At 43.1% G+C, this 20,982-nt stretch overlaps 1 long non-coding RNA gene across 1 annotated transcript in view; it reads left to right on the plus strand.

The window, feature by feature from the left end:
• Positions 1-20,982, plus strand: part of LOC121280191 — a 903,449-nt gene that overhangs the window by 761,386 nt on the left and 121,081 nt on the right. The window contains exon 6 of the long non-coding RNA XR_005943559.1: positions 48-141. This is a non-coding gene — a long non-coding RNA (uncharacterized LOC121280191). The remainder of the gene's footprint in view (positions 1-47; positions 142-20,982) is intronic.

Raw genomic sequence — 20,982 nt, forward strand, 5'->3', positions numbered from 1 at the left:
CTTCATTCTTGTGGTTGTGGTCACTAATGTAGACTTCTTTTTCACAGACTGCTGAAAGGCTGTGGAGGGCAGGAGTCCTGCTAGTTCATTACATTCCCAACATAGAAATGCATCTCTCACATCCAGCCGGCTAACAGTGAGGTAAGTGCATTGCTTTTTTAAGTTTTTAACTACCGATTGCACTGAACAGGAAATATTTTAAAAAGTGCTACAGCATGGTCTATAAATCCTGAGAGTTTGTTCGGCTGAAAACAGTTCAGTTAAGCTTGGCAGTTCTTTCTGCTTTTGGGAAAAAATGAAAATTACTTAATGGAAAAGATTTGAAATATTTCTGGTTTTTACATTTGTGATGTCATGCCACATTATGGTGTCCTTGTGATAATGTTTAGATAGTAGTATCAGCTTCATCCTTCCTGCAGGTTTATACTAGCAGAGTTGTTAATACTTTCCTGTTAAAGCGTGAGCCACAGAAAGTTTTATTCAGCTGCTGCATAGTTAGTCTTTGATATGACTGCTGTCATTTTTATTCAGCTCCGTGGGTGCTTTCTAGCATTGCAACAGAGAGCTTTCGATGTATTCCTTTCCATGTGCTGGCCAAAATAGACTTCAGTTCAAATATTAAACTCCTGATTGGCAAGGCTCTTCCAGCGCACTGGTGTGCACTAAGTACATCAAGGTGGCATGATCATGGCATTTCACATTGTAAATATCTACAGTGCTCCAGTTTTGTTGGTCTAGTCAGTAGAATGATGATTGTGCAGAGCTTTGTCTGTTCCTGGGCTTTTATTTCTCCTGGTGCTCTGGCTATGCAAGAGCAGGTAATAAAGATCTAAATCCAAAAGTTATTACTGCTCCATTAATAATGATCAGAAATTATTATGCAGAATAATTAGTTCTTAATCCACATTTAAAATACACATATTGTTCATCCACTATGGCTTTTGTTGGATTCCAAATCTATTCTTTGTGTTTCTTGCTGACATTTCTTATTGTTTGGTAAATATCTCTTGTTTATTTTGCTGGGCCAGCACAAGCGTGTGCTTAATTTCTCTTTGCCTTTTTAAGTGTGAGTTTAAATTCCCAGCCCTTATTACAGGACTGGATGATGACAGCTCTGGTTTGATTGAATGATCATGTCTTGCCTGCTTTTCATAGGTAATATTGGTTTTGTAAAAATGTACAGCACTAGAAATGCCAGGTCGGATTTAGGATTTTGTGCCAGTGTGTTTAATAATTAAAAATTTAAAAATCTTGCTCTAGACTAAAAACTTGGAATGCAGACTACACCTAGAGCTATCCTTGCATCTCTTCCAGAGTCAAAATGTTTAATTAGCTGAACTGAGAGTCTGTCATATCTAATTATTGCCTCTTCAGCAGCCTTCAAGATTCACTGTGCGCTACGACAATGTACTCTTCACATTTTATAACACTGATTTTTTTTAACTGCAGGCCCATGAAATGTAGTTTTTTTTCTCTAAATGGCAAACTGAATTGGGGCAAATAAATCAGTATCTAATATGTACCTTTTATCATCACATGCCTTTTTATAGGGTGTCAAGTGGGTGTGGAGGTGCATGACATTCAGATTATGCAAATATACCAATCTCTTGGCACTTCTCCAGTACTTCATTATTATGACTGCTGTAAATCCATGTATTTGCTGAACTTGCAGCTCAAGATTGAAACGCATCATGTCAATACTACAAATGTGTTGCTGCTGATGAATAGTTGCAAATTATTGTCTGCTCAGAATCAACTTCGTGAAATGAGTGAGTCATACTAGTGCAAAGAGACCACATTTTCCCTCATGTACTGGATAGTTCATTTACTGTGCTATGCTTTACTACAGGCGAAGTAGGCCTTGGTTTGTAGAGAAGTGGTGAGAAATTGGGATGGTTAGCGCCTGTTGTATGGTCACTATGAGCAAAATTTTACAGCAGCAGGATTTTGCGTTCCCGCCGAAGCCGATGAGGTTTAGAATGTCTCGCCGCATTTTACGGCCCCGTCCCCGCCGAAACGAGGCCGTAAAATTCTGCCCTATGACTGCGTTAGAGCTCATGGGTGAATGGAGGCGGATGCCATATTGGTGCAGGCATAGCCAGTGAATGGCTGGCAAATGTATACAGAGGAGGCACATCATGATGTAAATCAGCATGCAATGTTGGCTTGATGCCACTGTTATCATTTTGGAACTCAACCCTCCAAAAAACAGCCTCTTTCAACCTCACGTAGCTGAACATAGGCTTAGCAACTGGAAGGTACCCCCATCCAGCTCACCCTCCACAGGCACTATTTAAAGAGATCAGCAACTATGTATATATTAATCGCTGCTTGATTTATTCTCATTGTTGTTATGGTTCTTCCTATAAAGTAGCATCTTGGTCCCAAGAGTCAGCTCTATATTATTTCATGTATGTTTTGTGAACCAGTTAAAGGTGGTAGCTGCTTTCCCTATGGGTGTATCAAATTCTGCATCAAGAGTCAGATTGTCTGTCACTGTGGACCCAAGGTAACAGAATTTACTCACCACTTCCAGCGGGGTGTTAGTTAAGTGTGATCAGGGGTGGAGATGGGATGCCCTGTCCCATGACCATGGTTTTCTTCTCACTTATAGTGAGGGAGAATAAGTTGCAGGCATGGGAGAAACAATCCGTGAGTTTTTGTAGCTGAGTCGGCATATGTGCGACTAGCACTGTGTTCTCAGCATCTCACTGTATGGCTATGAAACATGGATGACTTACAGTTATCAAGAAAGGAAGCTTAAAACTTTCATCTTGTCTGTTTGCGGTGCATTCTAGGCATATCATGAAAGGACAAAATCACAAATCTGGTAGTTCTCTCAAAAGCAAACCCCTCAAGATATGTTAGCACTTATCACGTAGAGGTGAATTCACTTGCTCAGACATGTTCGCAGGTTGGAAGATGGTCGCATACCCAAGAATTTCCTGCTTGATGAGATAGCCGAAACCAGATGACCAGTAGGTCGCCCAAAGCTCAGATTGCTTGCAAATGTGACGTGAAGACTCCAAACATCGGTTTTTCAGCTGGGAGACACTAGCTGATGACGGAAGGAAACGATGACATCACCTGTGGATTGGAGTGTGTCACCATGACAATCAGTGGCTGCAGTGACTTTACAAAAGGCACCAACACCGAAGACAACTGCCCGCCAACTACTTCACATGTGGCACTTGTGACAGAACCTGCTTCTCATGGATTGGTCCTTTCAGCCATTAGCAAAATTGCACCACATTAAGCTATCCCATCCCCACCGGATTTGACTTGCTACATGTCTGTCACCTTTCACTGATGGAAGGATGCCGATGGATGGTTGTTCCTATAGGCCAAAATTTTATGTTCGGCCTGCGGGCGTGCTCCCGACATGCTCGAGTGAAATATGACGCACGGTGACATCAGGCGTGTGTCCCGAAGTCATCGCATACTCGCGCGATATTTCATTCGGCGGGCGCGAGTCGGAGTCGGCTGCGCACCTGCCGATACTTGAAAGGCTTATTAAGGCCATTAACAAGCTAATTAAAATCAAATTAACGCCACCCTTCCAACCTTACGGTTGGCAGGCAGGCGAAAAGGCCAAATGGCCTTTACATTTTTTAGGAAACCTCATCCATGAGCGGGATGAGGTTTCCTAAAGCAAATAAACATTAACTGAAAAGGGAGGTTGAAGTGCTCTTACACGCGCATGAGCAAATTGTGTGTTAGGCCCGCTCTCCCTCCTCCCCCCACCCCCACGGGCAGTGCTCAGCCCTGTCATTTGGGATCCATGTGGGGTGGGCCTTAATTGGCCCACCTGTGTGTAATCGCGGAGCGGAGCTGATTACGAGTGGCAGTCGGCTTACCAACCACTCCCGCTGAGCCTGCCCAATGAGGGAAAAATTCTGGCTATGGTTAATTTAAAGCCCAGAAGTCTACAGGGAGCGGTGTGGCAAGTGCTAAGGACATTATGCTGACTTCAAGGCTTCAGCACAAATCAATTGCTACCAGAAATGCGTGTAGTAGTAGGAATTGCCCTTGCAATACAGCACAACTTGGAGGATAAACAAAGGTTACATAGTGCAGGATGAGCTGCTGGAAGAAGGTGGAAGGGTCTTAACAAGAAGCTATATCTGTCCAGAGTGTTCAGGGAATAATTTTGCTACCTGAACAAGGAACAATGTGTGAGATATCTGCACTTCAGTAAAGATGCCCTCGCTGAAATCTGCCACTTGTTGCAGCCACAACCGCAACCTCAGAGCAGGGTAAGGAGTGCCGTGAATGTGACCTTGACAATGATCTTTTATGCACCTGGATCCTTCCAAGCTGGATCTGGAGCTAATTACAGCATCTCGCAGTTTGATGTCCATTGTTGCGCAAGGGAGGTCAGTGCGATTCTCTAATGAAAGAGAGACAATTACATTTCATTCTCTCTCCCCAGAGACTAGCAGGTGTATCTGGCTTCAGTAGAATTGCAGGCTTTCCAATGGTACCATAATTTGCAGACACACTTTGCGAGCACTGTATGCCAATTTTGCCCTAAATCAGAACCAAAAGAGTTTCCACTCCCTCAATGACTAGTTGACGTGTGGGCACGGAATCAAGCAGGTTGATATCCTGACAGTGGTCATGATGCCTTTTTTCTGTGGCAGTCGGCTGTGCCAGCTGCTTTTGAGCCACCATGGCAAACCAAAGGGTGGTTGCTGGGAGATGAGGATGATCCACTGACCACATGGCTGATGATTTCAGTGCACAACTTACACAAACATGTGCAGCATGCATAAAGCGAAAGCCTACACAAAATGTGATACATTTTGCATAGTGAGACGATACTTCTGCAGACTGGACGACTCTGGAGGAGCCCAGTGGAACTTGGAAGAGGTGTCATACCAGTAAAACACAACTCCAGCTCCCCATTCACTAGCAGTCCCACACTTTACCTTCCCTCTGTCTCTGCCCATCACAGCATCCACTTGGCCGCAATAGAAAAACAAAGCCACCAGAAAATAAACATTCAAAACCAAATTTATATAATCGAATCATGCCTATTGCTACAAAAGTCTCCTTTGTGTAAATCACAGGGTTACATAGGATATAAGGCACACAACAGGCCATTCGGCCCAACCAGTGTTTATGCTCTACTCAAACCTCCACCCATCTTTCCTCATCTAATCTCAGTGTAACTGATATTCCCTTCTCCTTCAAATGCTAGTATATCTTCCCCTTAAGTATATATTTTCTATTCACTTCAGCCACTCCCTCTGGCAGTGAGTTCCGCATTCTTACCACTCTTCGGGTAAAGAAGTTCCTTCTAAACTCCCTATTGGATTTCTTGGTGGCTGCCTTATTGTGATGGCCTCTGGTTATGCTCTCTCCCACTAGAGGAAACATTCTCTGTATTGACTCTATCAAAGCCTTTCAAAATCTTAAAGACCCCTATTAGGTCACCCCGCAGCTTTTTTTTTTGAAGACAGGAGACCCAATCTGTAATCGTCTCCCTGAGATTTTATACCCATGTACTTCATCCTTGTAAATCTTCTCTGCGCCCTCTCCAATGCCTCTATATCTTTTTTATATTCTGATGACCAGAACTGCATGTAGAACTCTAAATGTGGTCTAACCAAGGTTTGATTCAGCTTTAGCATAATTTCTCTAAATTTCAGTTCTATCCCTCTGAAAATAGAACCTAGTACTTGGCTTTATTTTAATTTATGACCTTGTAACCTGTCACACAACTTTTAGTGATTGGTGTTTTCTGAACCCTGTTCCATTGTCCTCTACCCCAAATAGGTTCACACCTTCCAAGTGTTAAATGACCTCCCTATTCTTCCTAACAAAAATGTGCCACTTCACATTTAACTATGTTATGTCATTTGCCAATTATTTGCCCATTCTGCAAGTTTATTAATGTCCTCCTGTAATACGTTGCAGTCCTGCTCAGTATTAACTATTTCCACCCCTGCCAACCCCCTGCTTTGGTGTCATTCACAAATTTAGAAATTGTGTTTTTGATCTCAAAGTCCAAATCATTAATGTAAATTGTGAGCAGCAGTGGTCCCAGCACTGATCATTGTGAAAAACCTCTTCCCTCCTGCCACTCTGAATAACTATTCTTTACTCCGACTCTGCCTTGAAGGCAGTAGCAATTCATTTTGCCATTTGTCCCTGACTCCACATTCTCTGATCTTATTCATTAGGCAATTATGGGGCACCTAAACAAAGGCCTTTCGAAAAGCTACTCTCTGTTACCTCCTCAAAATACTCAATAAATTTATTTCAAACAAGATTTTCCCTTTTGAAATCCATGTTGATTATTCAGTATTATATTTTTATTTTCTAAATATCCTTCTGTTCTTCCCTTTGGTCGGAATTCTATTATTTTACCTACCACTGATGTTAAGCTGACTGGTCTATAATTCCTTGGGTATTTTTTGTTCCCTTAAATATAGGAATTACACTAGCTGTCAGCCTCTGGTACTACACCTTTTTCTATCAAATTATTAAATATGTGTAATAATACCGCATTCATTTCTTCCCTAGATTCTTTCAAAATGTATGAATGCAATCCATCCAGACCAGCAACTTTGTCTTGTTTGAGTTTGATCAGTTTATTCAATACATTCCTCTTTTATTTTAAATGTACTTATTTCATTATTCATCTCATCATACAATGTCAGGTCCATCCGCTCTATCTCCCTGGTAAATACTGAAACAATAATTATTTAATATTTCTGCCATGCCTCTGTTGGTACCTGTGGGGTTATCCTGTCTATCACTTAATTGTCCCATTCCCATTCCAGCTTTCCTTTTTTTTATTGATTTGACTTTACTATTTTGTTTGATGTTACTTGACAATTTAATTTCATAGATCCTCTTTGCCTACCTAATTGTTTTTTGACTTCTCTCTAACCTTTTCATATTCTCTCTTATCATGTACTTCTCTGTTGTAGATGTACTTGATGTATGCCTCTTTCCTCACCCTCAGTTGTTCCCTTATGTCATTTTTCATCCATGGAGTCTTACTGATGTTTAGTTTGTCCTTTCTTTTCAGTAGAATGTAGTTTTTCCAGCAGTCTGTTGAATAACATTTCAAATGTTTTATATTTTTGTCCTACATCATTGTTTGCCAATATTGTTACTATTCTGTTTTCCCAAGTTCTACTGTCAGCCCCTCAAAATCAGCTTTTCTCCATCTATTAACCTGGTTTTCATCTATTATCATCTCAAAATGCATTATATTATGGTCACTATTGCCTAGCTGTTCCCATAATTTTTACTTTTCTTATCTGCTGTGGTTCATTCCATATTCCAATAGCAACCCCTTGTTGGACTTCTTACATACTGGGTTAGAAAGGAGTCCTGTACACATTGTAGGAACTCCATTTCCTTGTCCTCTCTACTTACCTCTTTTGTCCAATTAATATCAGGGTAGTTGAAATTTCCCATGATTATTCTATGCTTTTTATTCTGTTTTTTACTCAATTCCCTAATTTGTCTGCATATTCCTGCATCTCCTTTCACTATTATGTCTATAGACTCCACCTATTAATGGGATTGATCCTTTATTATTTCCACTCATATAGATTCTAATTTTGTCTTACTACTGCATCGCCTTTTTCTACTGCCATTATGATATCCATGTCAATGTATTGGCAATTACATTGTCAAGGTCCAATAACAATCATCTTGTTGACTGGCAATTATATTGTATAGCAATTACATTGTTAAGACAATTGCATTGTTAAAACAGGTAATGAGCATTGTCTCACGCATAAATGGGTAAATCAATGACACTTCAGGGGAGAATGCAACTGGGAGTCTGTCACTCTATTGAACTGGCTGAAGAATAAACAAAAACAGAAACAGAAATACCTGGAAAAACTCAGCAGGTCTGGCAGCATCGGTGGAGAAGAGTACAGTTGATGTTTTGAGTCCTCATGACCCTTCAACAGAAGGTTCTGTTAAAGGGTCATGAGGACTCGAAACGTCAACTGTACTCTTTTCCGCCGATGCTGCCAGACCTGCTGAGTTTTTCCAGGTATTTCTGTTTCTGTTTTTGTTTTGGATTTCCAGCATCCGCAGTTTTTTGTTTTTATGGCTGAAGAATAAACCTGCTTCAGGTAAAAGACCAGCTTCAGACTCATTCTTCCTTTATATACAATTATTGGAGTTAACAATCCCTAATAAGTAGAGCTCCCTTTTCGCTCTTTATATAGGAGGTCTGGGCCTAGAAGGCCTGGCCGCGGACTGCATCAACTCAGCACGGCAACAACAGTAGGGGTGGGTTGGTTGACAGGCACTGGCTGCGTGGCAGTGGTGGAAGAAGGAATGCTGTCATTCTGAGAGAGGATAGCAAGATTGTGCTCCATGGAATCGCTGGCACTCCCCTGGAAAAGCACTTTAGCAATCCATGTAATCTGTTGGGAAAACAGATTCCTGGATTGCTGTGATACCCTGCAATTAGTCCCAAAACACGATGTAACCAACGGCTGTGATGTCAGCAGTCTGAGTTTCCACTGCAGAACACAGGCATTGGTGGCAGGCTTTTGTGCTACAATGGAAGATTGGCCTTCAAATACTGCATCATAGCCCTGTGCCAAATTGACACTGGATCCCTCCATGCTCCCTGACATTGAACGTAGGCTTTCTGACAGTCTTCGCAGTGCAACAAAGATTTTGTTGTGCATACTCATCAGTATTCTTCTGTAGGCCACCCCCTGTGTTAAACCCATCACCAATCACAGCCCTCATCTGAGTCCTCTTTGGTTGAATTCATATGTGACCTCACCCTCCGAGGAGCAACGCCTGTGCTATCCCTGCCCCATGCTGGTCGCAGCCTACTCATCATTGTTGTCCATCACCTGCAAATTGCACCAATAATCTGTCTTCTCTGGCACATAGTCAGCGTCTGAGCTGGAGGCTGTGAGTATGAAATCAAATGATGGTGCTGTGTGCTCATTATCACTCTCTTCATGCTCTTCCTCCATTGCCTGCCCAGGTGACATCTCTTGAGTGTTTTAAAGGAAAAAGGCACAATGGGAGTTTGTGGTGCATGGGGGAGTGAAAGAAAGATGCATGTTGACAGCATGTGCAGCTTTTAAATCAGAAGGAAGTGTGAAGGGAGGGAAATGTGAAGAGGAGAATTAGTTATGAGAATACCAGCATCATCATCTGTTTCACCTTTGCCACAAGCCACCACTTCAGCAATGGACATCCCAATAATGGCCAATACCATCTCCTCCACGGATGTTAGGACATGCAGGCATACCTTTCCACCTCTAGTTGGTTCCTAACAACTCTGGTTGTGGGCCACCTTGTCCTGCAAGAATTAAGGAAGTGTGTCAGTGAGTATCATTGCTATCAATCTGACTGCTGTGGCTGACAGTGTGTGCCGATTGAGACCTGAGAGTGAGACTTAGAACAATACTAAATGTGTGAGGAAGAGGTGAAGCATATGAATGGCAAGAATGATGCCTGCTTAATAGACATTGCTGGCAGTGAAAAGGGAACTGTGGTAATTTGAGCAGCAGAGTATCTAAGGCTTTCTAAAAAAATTATTTAATTGGATGGGGGTGTCACTGGCAAGGCCTGCATTTATTACCCATCCCTAATTGCCCTTGAGAAGATGGTGGTGAACCGCACCATGTGGTGTTAGGTACATTCACACTGCTTTTAGGAATGGAGTTCCAGGGTTTTGACCCAGCAATAGTGAAGGAACAGCAATATAGTTCTGAGGGAGGATGGTCTGTGGAGGGCCATCACTTTGGAGCTGGTGGTTTTTCTATGCGTCAGCTGCCCTTGTCCTTCTAAGCAGTACAGGTCGTCTGTTTGGAAGGTGTTATCAAAGGAGCCTTGATGAGTTGTTGCAGTGCATCTTAAACGGCTGCCACAGTGCACCAGTGGTGGAGGGAATGAATTTTTAGGTTAGTGTATGGAGTGCTGATCAAGTTGGCTGCTTTGTCCTGAATGGTGTCAAACTGGAGCATTATTGGAGCTGCACTCATTCAGGCAAGTGGGGAGTATTCCATAACACTCCTGACGCGAACCTTGTGGATGGTGAACAGGCTTTGGGGAGTCAGGTGGTGGGTTACTCACCTCAGAATTTCCAGCCTCTGGCCTGCTTTTGTAGGCACAGTATTCATATGGCTGGTCCAGTTTAGTTTCTGGTCAATGATAAGCCCCAGGATGTTGATATTGGGAGATTCACTGATGGTAATGCCATTGTATGTCAGGGGGGTTGGTTAGATTCTCACTTGTTCAAGATGGTCATTGTCTGGCATTTGTGTGGCGTGAATGTCATTTGCCACTTATCAGCCCAAGCCTGAATGTTGTCCGGGTCTTGCTGCATATAGACACAGACTGCTTCAGTATCTGAGGAGTTGTGAATGGTGCTGAACATTGTGCAATGATCAGCAAACATCTCCGCTTCTGACCTTATGATGGAGGGAAGGTCATGAAGCAGCTGAAAATGGTTGGCCCGAGGACACGACCCTGAGGAACTCCTGCAGCAATGTCCTGGGACTGAAATGATTGAGCCCCAATGATCACTACCATCTTCCTTTGTGCCCATTATGTCTCCAACCAATGGAGAGTTTTTCCCATGATTCCCATTGACTTCAATTTTGCCTGAGCTCCTTGATGCCACACTCAGTCAAATGCAGCTGTGATGTCAAGAGCAGTCACTCTCACCTCACCTCGGGAGTTCAGCTCTTCTGTCCATGTTTGGACCAAGGCTGTAATGAGGTCAGGAGTCAAGTGGCCCTGGCAGAACCCAAACTGAGCATCATTGAGCAGGTTATTGCTGTGTAAGTGCGACTTGATAGCACTGTGACCGACAACTTCCATCACTTTACTGATGATTGAGAGAAGGCTGTAATTGGCCGGATTGCATTTGTCCTGCTTTTTATGAACTGAACATACCTGGGCAATTTTTCACGTTGTCAGGTAGTAGTTCATTTGGTAGTATATGGCACTTAAAAATGAATTTACTGACCTTGATCACTCTGGTGAGATTATTGAACTTCTTATGGCACTGCAATTGAGCATTGACTCCTGGCATTGCCCTCCAGGACTGTCTGCTCCCACCATCTTTTGATAGCGTGTCCGGAGGATCTCCTGCAAATACAGGTCATCTCCCTTCCTTTCCAACTTCTCCATGTAAGGAAACTCTTAAACTCAATTAAGTGATTCCTTGTGGTTCAGGCTTGAAATTGCTGTCCAAATTCATGTTTATTACAGGTGTCCACCGCTTAAATTGTGTTCTAAAAGCATGGTTGTCGCCATTTTCACTTTTGCACAATTACTGAGCATGCTCAGTCATGTTGGAACAAACTACCACTTCCCAACCCTCCTGCTCACTGCCTCTTCCAACTTGCTGCACCTTGATCCTCCCACTCGTGTTTCCCTCCTTAATCCTCCCACTCATCACCTGTCCTGACTTGTCACCTTTCCCCCTCCCCTCACTGCTTCCCACCTGAACCTCCAACTCTCTACCTCTCCTGCTTGCTGCCTTTCCCACTCGCTGCTTCCCTCCTTAGACTTTCCCACTCGCAACCTCTCCTTCTCGCCAAGCCTCCCACTCACCACATTGCTCTCCCTCCCTCCTCATTGCCACTTTCCCAACGCCCACACCCTGCTCCTTCCCTCCCTCTTGCCCTTCTCTTGAGCCCCCACTCACAGCAAGGGTTTGGGAAAGGGAAGCAGTGAACAAGAGGGAGCAGAAGAGGGAAGTGTTGAGCAGGAGGGTTGGCAAGGGAATGGGGGGAGTTATGGGGAAAAGGCTGGAAAGTGAAGTTGAGGATTATCAGATCAGCCATGATTTCATTGAATGGCGGAGTAGAGTCAATGGGCCGAATGGCCTATTCTGCTCCTTTGTCTTGTGGTCTTATGGCCTAAGTGGGAGGGTTGGCGGGTGGGAGGGTGAGAGAGAAGTGGCGAATGGGAGGGTTGTCCAGCAGGAGAGGCAACAAGCCAGGAAGGTCAGGGAAGGAAACAGGAAGTCGGGAGAGAGGGTGAACAGGAGGGTCGGAAATGAATGTGGTGAATGGAAGAGGTGGCAAGCTGGAGGCGGAATTGGTGAGCAGAAGTTAAGTTGATTGTACCGTAAGTTATTAAGAGTTAGTAAGTCATTAACAGTCAATAAGAGGATTTTTGGGCCAGTTAGATTCAAGGGAACCAATAGCTTTTAAGGTAAAAATTACAAATCAGGAATCTAAACTACACACCTTGAGCAGAATCTTCTACCTGTTGGGATTGGGTGTGGGCGGGCGCGGATCCGATCGCCGCCCATGATCGGCTGTGCGCCGCCATTTTACGTGGGAAGGCCAATTAAGGCCCCCCCAGCATGACACACGCCTGGTAGTGCTCAGCGCTATCTGAGCGGGCAGGGGGGAGGAGAGAGAGTTGGGGCCTCTGCTGTTTCGTGCATACGGACCTTTGTGGGAATTGCCTGGGAAGTTTCAATTTCCAATGGGCAATTTCCCTGCTGCCTGGGGCCCTCTGTGAGTGTCACCAACTCTGAACAACAGATGGAGACTTCGGACAGATTCAGTGTACTTACCTATATTATCCAAGAAATGTAAGAGAGATTAAAACCTAGTTTAACTCCTGGGTAACTACACAACTAACCCCCCAATCACCCCCCGCACCCCCCCCCCAACCCCCCTGGCTACTCACCCGACCACCTGACTAACCTTTCTACCCCCGAATACTGCCTCCTCCGATCACTCATACAACTAGCCTCCCAACCTGACCTGACTATCCCCCTGACCTGACTACCTACTTCACCCATCTACATCTCTGCACACTTAGCCCCATACCCACCTCACCCACCTACCCACATATCCAACTCACCCACCTACCCACATCCCCACTTCAGCCAGCTACTCACTTACCCACCTCACGCATCTACTCACCTAACCCCTACCCACATACCCACCTCACCAACCTACCCACTTCCCTCATCCAAGTACCCACCTTCCCCTGATCCACTTACTCTCCTTACCAACCTGACCATTCACCCACTCATCCATTCACTTACTCATCCAATCACTCATCCATTCACTAACATTCAGGCTGGACATTTAACCTTACCATGGCAGTTTGTGCCGTAAAAAGGGGGGCGTGTCTTGTCTTCCCCATCACTCTCTGACATTACTACGATCCAATGGCGTTCCATATTTCTGAGACAACTGAGTTCAGAAGACCCCGGTAAAAATACAGAGCAGCATCGGGCTGGGTTAATTTCTGGACGCAGTGACAATACGATGATGATTACTGCTCTTTGGGGATCCAGGCCATCATTGCTTCACCTAACCACCGATGTTAACACAACGTCAATATCATTATCATATAAGAATTTAACTTTGATGGGCTCCAACGCAAATCCTAACACTCCTTCAAGGCCTCCAGCACAGCCTCCAAAAACCTGAGAGCCTGTACTCTCCCCTGTTGTGCCATTCCTCACTCTTTCCCTGGTCAAATTATCTTCAACTATGATTTCCAGCCACAATGCACCTCCCTTTTAAGATGTACAGGCTAGCTTAAGCAGTGCAGACTCGTCTTAAGTAGTGCTTACAAGTCATGATATTTGCCCCTTGCTGATGTGCTCAGCCAATCAAAAGGGCAGTTAGTGCTAGTTGGATACAGAAATAATGGAAATGGGGAGGCAGCATGAAGTTGATGTACTCTCCCTGTGTGATCAACAGGTGCAGACAAATCATGCATAATAATCCCCTGTTGCACCCTATTTTTGGACACTATCCTCTTTAGCCCCAAAGTGTCATGTAAGCATTTAACATGTTTTTTTTACCTTGGGTAATGCAATCCAGACGGTTCAGTGTCCACAGAAAATGACAAAACTGAATGTATTCACTTGAAGAAATTACTGTGAAGGTTGTTATTATACAAATGCTAAATGTTCTACTTCACAGTGGTAATATCACAGTTTTAGACAATATACAACTGCATGGAAACTTGTGTCATAAATGGAACAGTAAATTACCAAGACTACAACATTTTTATACTCCACAATTGAAAGTGGCTAATATGATTCACTTTTCAAGTAAAACATGACTGCAACCTGATCACATCTACATCATGAATCTCTACACACTTTTGTAACATTTATTTTAAGCCTGCCTGGCCTAATACAGCTCCAGCTGAGAACAAATCCATTAAGCTAAAGTAGCATGACTGTTTTGTCCTAGCTTTAATCTGGATTAGGAGCAACAAAAAATTGTCAACTTTTATTTAAAATAGGCTAAAAATGCATTTGCCATTGTTAAATTAATCTCCAGTGCTTAAATTTGTTGCGACAATCTCTTGTTCCCAGAATGAAATAATGAATGCAATATTAACAGCAAGTGTGCTCTCTCTATTCTGAGTTTATTTCTGTAGTGTTTTATTTCTCCTTTATCTGTCTTGGACTGTTTCTATAAGGCTAAATTGCACCTCAGAGTATACCTACAGTGTTTACTTGCTCCTCCAGATGTCTGGTTCCTGCAATGCATCTTTGTCCCCTTTGCTCTATCACACCCATTTCTATAACATTCCCATTCCACTATTCAACATTGGGCAAATTTGAGATGTGAGAATTTTCAGTGATTCATGAACAACATACCTTGGACATTACCTCAGGCCAAAATGAAACAAATGGTTAAAGGAAAATGCAGTAACGCCCAAACATTGGGCAAGATGCGTTGTCTGTGCTTCAGTGAAAATCATTTAACCTATTCCTGCTGACTTAACTGATGCAAAGTGTTTTACTTCAGTTATTGTTGGAGCAAAAGTCTTGTCTCCTGGTGACTACTGGAGACATTCTCAGTCAATCACCTATCAGAAATATCCTTCACAAGAAGCTCCCATGTCAAACAGGAAGAGGGACGTTGGCTGCAGTACAAAAGCAACTATTAAAAAAAACCCATCAGTTACGTTTTAAATTTAAAACAAATTCTGGTGCACCCTTGTAATACAATCACATTACCAGCCATTTGTAATCGTCCAAAATCTGATGGATGATGTTGATTGGCAAACTGTGCTCCATACATACGTTGGAGGATCATGCATGGATACTTCCTCAAAAAATATCTCAAGTTCACTTGAGGATGCACCCAATTGTTTGCTTGAACTTCAGTGAGCAATTTGCATAAATCTTGGGTAGATATTTTAAAGGGTTTTCCCAGTCAGTTTCCCCATCTGAAAATGGCCAGAAGTGATGAGTGGGAGCGCAATGGGCACCAAGAGATTGCTAGCCAGGACCGAGGAACAGATCTCACCAATCAGGTAAATGGCTGGTGGTGTGTGTGGTAAGTGTCTGGAGGACTCTGTGGGCATTGGAGGTCTTGCATTCCCTTGTGGAGGCCAGAGGAACACTCCTGCCCTGGCCACTAATTAAAACAGTAGTTGTGCTCCAATAATGTCACAAGAGCCTGATGTGCATATGGAAAGATGATACTACTGTCAGTTTTCACCGGGAGTCCTTGCTGCCTAATGGGAAGAACAGGATAAAATTGAAGACCAAGGTGAGGGAACAGAGGGTCAATAGGTAAATGTCCGAGCTGATTTTGACTGCCTGCCTGCCGATTTCAGCTGAATGGACAGGGTTAAAATCAATCCTACTGTTTCTGGGAGCCCCTGTGAAAATCACTTTGGCATCATTACACTGTATTTGGGCTCCCTATTTGCCATGTGACAGCAATTTTTATAACAACAAGTGAAACCTGTAGTTTTAAAAGGAAAGGACAGAAGAAATTGGCTGCACACCTCTCTTGCAGTATCCATACTGTCTGTATTGAATCTTGGCCCATTCTTGAACTGTTTTCCAGACTTCAGCTCAGCACTGCGATTGATGGACACTGTTTTAGAAAGTTCGATGATCATGCCAGATTTCTCTCTCATTCTCTGTGGTTTTCAAAACCAGCTTGGCAGATAGCAACAATCTGCCTGCAGTCATTGGTTCACTTAGCAACTTTACTGGTACAGTTGACTTCCAGAGTGCTGAGTGGATGATGGAATGAGCTCTCCCATATTGGCGTGCATTTGTGGTGCTGAGCAGTATCATCAAGAAAGATCTTGGCTGAAGCAGGATTGGAGGTACTCCAGTTGGCCTGCATGTACTGCAGTTGGCTATGGCAAGCTCTGAGCGGAGGAAGAGAGTTCCTACTCTTGCTGGCTATCAATTAACCCCTGTTGGAAGGTGTAGGGTGGGGTGGTGTGACAGCAATTGATGTACCTTTTGGAGGAGTCAAATGTTGTTATATTATTGATGCATGAGAGCAGGAGTAGGCCATTCAGCCCCTGACTCTGTTCAACCTAGAAAACAGTGGGAAATACATGTAGTATTTTACTTCACATGTAAAGCAGTTACATTTTTCTACTGATGCAGCATTTGACATTTATATATTTTTCCAAACATATACTTTATTCATAAAATTTATAAAAGCACTTTACATGACTGTTCAAAGTTGACATTACATAAGGTGAACATCCAATTAGTTTCTTCCTATACTGTGTGTTAATCACTACATTTAGCATTACAATTAACACTTAGCAGATTCTTTACATGCCAGAAATACAGCCCAAGGGTTTCCAACCCCTCAGTGTACTATGGCTGAAAGACCTCAGACAGCTTCAGTGCATCCCTCAACATGTTGTCCTGCACTTTGGTATCTGCCAGCCTGCACTCGGCCATGGACAACTCTTTGCCCTTGAAAACCAGCAGGCTTCGAGCAGACTAACCTAGTTAAAAGCAAAAAACTGCGCATGCTGGAAATCCAAAACAAAAATAAAAATACCTGGAAAAACTCAGCAGGTCTGACAGCATCTGTGGAGAGGAATACAGTTAACGTTTCAAGCTTATATTTCACCTCTTTTCTATTTTTCCTTAGTTCTTTTGAAGAGTCATATGGACTTGAAACGTTAACTGTGCTCCTCTCCGCAGACGCTGTCAGACCTGCTGAGTTTTTCCAGGTATTTTTATTTTTATTTCACCTAGTTGAAGGCCCTCCTGTTGCAGTTAATGTTTATCTCTGTGCATTCCTGGGAACAGCTCAAAGAGCATAGAGCCCTGCGCCACGGAGGATGAACCATGACGAAATCCACTGCATCTCTTTCCAGCCCTCTTTTGCAAAGGCACCTTTCAGAAGGAGGTGAGGAATGGTCTCTTCCCCAACACAGCCCCCTTCTCACTATGCACCAGTCAAGCTGTGTCTTGGTGCTTGTTTGAATTTTCTGGTGATGAGGCACTATGCCAAATGACTTTGACAGTCTGCTAAGGGAACCATTTGACAGGATCCATGATCTCCATTTCCTGCAGGGCCTCGCCCATGTTACGTGTAGATCATTGCCTGATGGACTTGTGGTCAAAAATGTTTTTACATATGATCATACAAATTAGAAACAGGAGTAGGCCACTCAGCCCCTTGCAATCTGCTCTGCCATTCAATAAGATGATGGCTGATTGTAACCCCACATCCCTACCTAGCCCCGATAACCTTTCATTCCTTTGTTAATCAAGAATCTATCTAGTTCTGCCTTAAAAATATTCAAAGACTCTGCTTCCACCGCATTTTGAGGAAGAGAGTTCCAAAGACTCACAACCCTCTGAGAGAAAAAAATGTCTCCTCATCTCTGGCTTAAATGGGCAGCCCCATATTTTTAAGCAGTGATCCCTCGTTCTAGATTCTCCCACAAGAGGAAACATCCTCGCCACATCCACCCTGTCAAAAGCTTTCAGGATCTTAAAGGTTTTGATCAATCATCTCTTCTAAATTCCACTGGATACAAGCCTAATCTGTCCAACCTCTCCTCGTAAGACAACCCACCCATTCCTGGTATTAGTCTAGTAAACCTTCTCTGAACTGCTTCTAATGCATTTACATCTTTCCTTAAATAAGGAGACCAGTATGGTACACAATACTCCAGAAGCAGTCTCACCTGTACCCTTCACAACTGAAGCATAACCTCCCTGCTTTTCTAATCAATTCCCCTCACAATAAATGATAACATTCTATTAGCTTTCCTAATTATCTGCTGTACCTGCATACTAACCTTTTGTGATTCGTGCACTAGGGCACACAGATCCCTCTGAACCTCAGAGCTCTGCAATCTCTCACCATTTAGATAATAAGTTTTTTTTATTCTTTCTGCCAAAATGAACAATTACACATTTGCCCACATTATACTCCATTTGCTAGATCTTTGCCCACTCACCTAACCTATCTATGTTACTTTGTAGCTTCCTTATGTCCTCCTCGCAATTTACTTTCCTACCTATCTTTGTGTCGTCAGCAAATTTAGCAACCATTCCTTTGGTCGCTTCACCCGTGTCATTTATATAAATTGAAAGAAGTTGAGGCCCCAGCACTGATCCCTCTAGCACACCACTCATTACGTCCAGCCAACCAGAAAAAGACCCATTTATGCCAACTCTCTGCTTCCTGTCAGCTAGCCAATTTTCTATCCATGCCAACATGTTACCCCCTACACCATGAGCTTTTATTTTCTGCAATAACCTTTGATGTGGCACTTTATCAAATGCCTTCTGGAAATCCAAGTACAATACATCCACCAGTTCCCCTTTATCCACAGCACACGTGACTCCTTCAAAGAACTCCAATAAATTGGTTAAACATGATTTCCCTTTCACAAAACCATGTTGACTCTGCCTGATTGCCTCGAATTTTTCTAAGTGCCCTATTATAATATCTTTAATAATAGCATCTAATATTTTCCCCATGACAGATGTTAGGCTAACTGGCTCCTAGTCTCCTGTTTTTTGTCTCCCTTTTTGAATAAAAGAGTTACATTTGCTATTTTCTAATTTAATGAAACCCTCCCCAAATTGAGGGAATTTTGGGTAATTCAAACCAATGTATCAACTATCCCACTAGCCATTTTATTCGAGTCCTTAGGGTGAAGTCCAGACCTGGGGATTTGTCAGCCCACAGCCCCAACAATTTGCTCAATACCACTTCCCTGGTGATTGTAATTTTCCCGAGTTCCTCCCTTCCTTCCATTTTATAGCTATTTCTGGGATGTTACTTGTGTCCTCTAGTGAAGACAAGCAAAATACCTGTTTAATTCATCTGCCATCTCCCTGCTTTGCTTTATCAATTCTCCAGACGCACTTTCTATAGGAACAACGCTCACTTTGTTCACTCTTTTCTTATTTAAACATCTATAGAAACTCTTACTATCTGTATTTATATTACTAGCTAGCTTTCTCTTGTACTCTAATTTTTCCCTCTTTGTTAATCCTTTTGTCATTCTTTGCTGTTCTTTACACTCTGTCCAATCTTCTGACCTGCCCACCCATCATTGCCAAATTATATACTTTTTCTTTAAATTTGATATTGTCTCTAACATTTTTGATTAACCATGGATGGTGGGCCCTCCCTTTGGATTTTTTCTTTCTCATTGGAATGTATATATTCTGTGTATTCTAAAGTATCCCTTTAAATGCCTGCCACTGAATTCTATTGACATACCCTTAATCTCATTTGCTGGTTCATTTTAGCTAGATCAGCTTTCATGCCCTCATAATTGCCCTTATTTAAGTTTAAAATACTACTTTTGGATGCACTCGTCTCTCCCTCAAAATGAATGTAAAATTCAATCATATTCTGATTACTGCTACCTAGGGGTACCTTCACTAGGAGGTTATTAATTAATTCTATCTTGTTGCTCAATACAGGTCGAGTATAACCTGCTCTCAGGTTGGATCCAGAATGTACTGTTCTAAGAAACTATCCTGAAAACATTCTATGAACTCCTCTGCCTTTGCCCATGATTTTTCCATTCTGTAATGTAGATTAAAATCCCCCATGATTATTGCTGTACCTTTCTAACAAGCTCCCACTATCTCTTCCTTTATACTCTGCCCCACCATGTAGTTGCAATTAACTGGCCTGTACACCGCTCCCACAAGTGACTTTTTCTGCATAAACGTTTCCACGAGGGATAGGTGATACAGCATGGTCCAACTGAATGGAATATTCCATGTCAATGTGCAACACAGGGGACAGGCAGAACCTCAGCCCTTAGTGATGCTTGGTGTTTGTGTACCGAGGGTCTACATACAGCTTGATGTAGCCGCACACAAAGGTGGCCATCACGATGAGGGCGATGTTGGATATGCTTTTCCCTCTTTTATCTGGTTTTCACAATGTGTCCCTGTGGGCACAGTCCATTTTTGGCCTCCAGATAAAGTGGAAGATGGCTTGGAGAACTGCCACAATGCAGGAGTGTGTACAGGGCAGACCGCCACATACAACAACACCGAGAGCACTTTGCACTTGATGAGCAGGTTCTTACCCAAAATGGAGAAAGAACATTGCTCCTACATGCCTAGTTTTTGTTGTACGCTCCTTCCAGGTTTTAGAGCATGCCCCTGCTTCTAACCATATCCCCAACATCTTCATAGACTGATCTGATCTGATGGGGAAGATGGTGATGTACAGGGATGATCCATATACAGGGAGGCTTTGACCTGAGTACCTTCACTGCATGGGATTGTCATCCCTCTTACACCCACATCCTTCCTGATGGACTGAGCAAAAGAGTCGATACAACATACAAGCAAGACAAAGAAGAGAGGACAGCCCTGCCTGACTGCAGATTTGATTAGAAAGTTTTCCAATTCCCATCCATTGATTGGAACTGCACTACTGATGTTTGTGTATAGCAGTTAGATCCAATTGCAGGTTCCCTCCCCGAACCCCATTTTCGAGAACACATCCATCATGTAGATGTGGCATATTCTGTCAAAGGTCTCCTAGTCCAAGCTTTTGAGGGAGGTGTCTACCTCCTTGTCCTTTACATAGGCGATCATACCCCTGAGTAGCACAGGGCTATCAGAGATCTTCCTGCTGAGCACAGGGTATGTCTGGTCAGGGTGGATTTCCAACTCTAGAGCAGGCTTGACTTGATTGTACATAACCTTGGGCAGAATTTTTTAGTCCACATTAAGCAGTGAAATGGGTCACCAATTTT

This window comes from Carcharodon carcharias, chromosome 7 (genome assembly GCF_017639515.1).
Source record: "Carcharodon carcharias isolate sCarCar2 chromosome 7, sCarCar2.pri, whole genome shotgun sequence".
NCBI classification, from domain to species: domain Eukaryota; kingdom Metazoa; phylum Chordata; class Chondrichthyes; order Lamniformes; family Lamnidae; genus Carcharodon; species Carcharodon carcharias.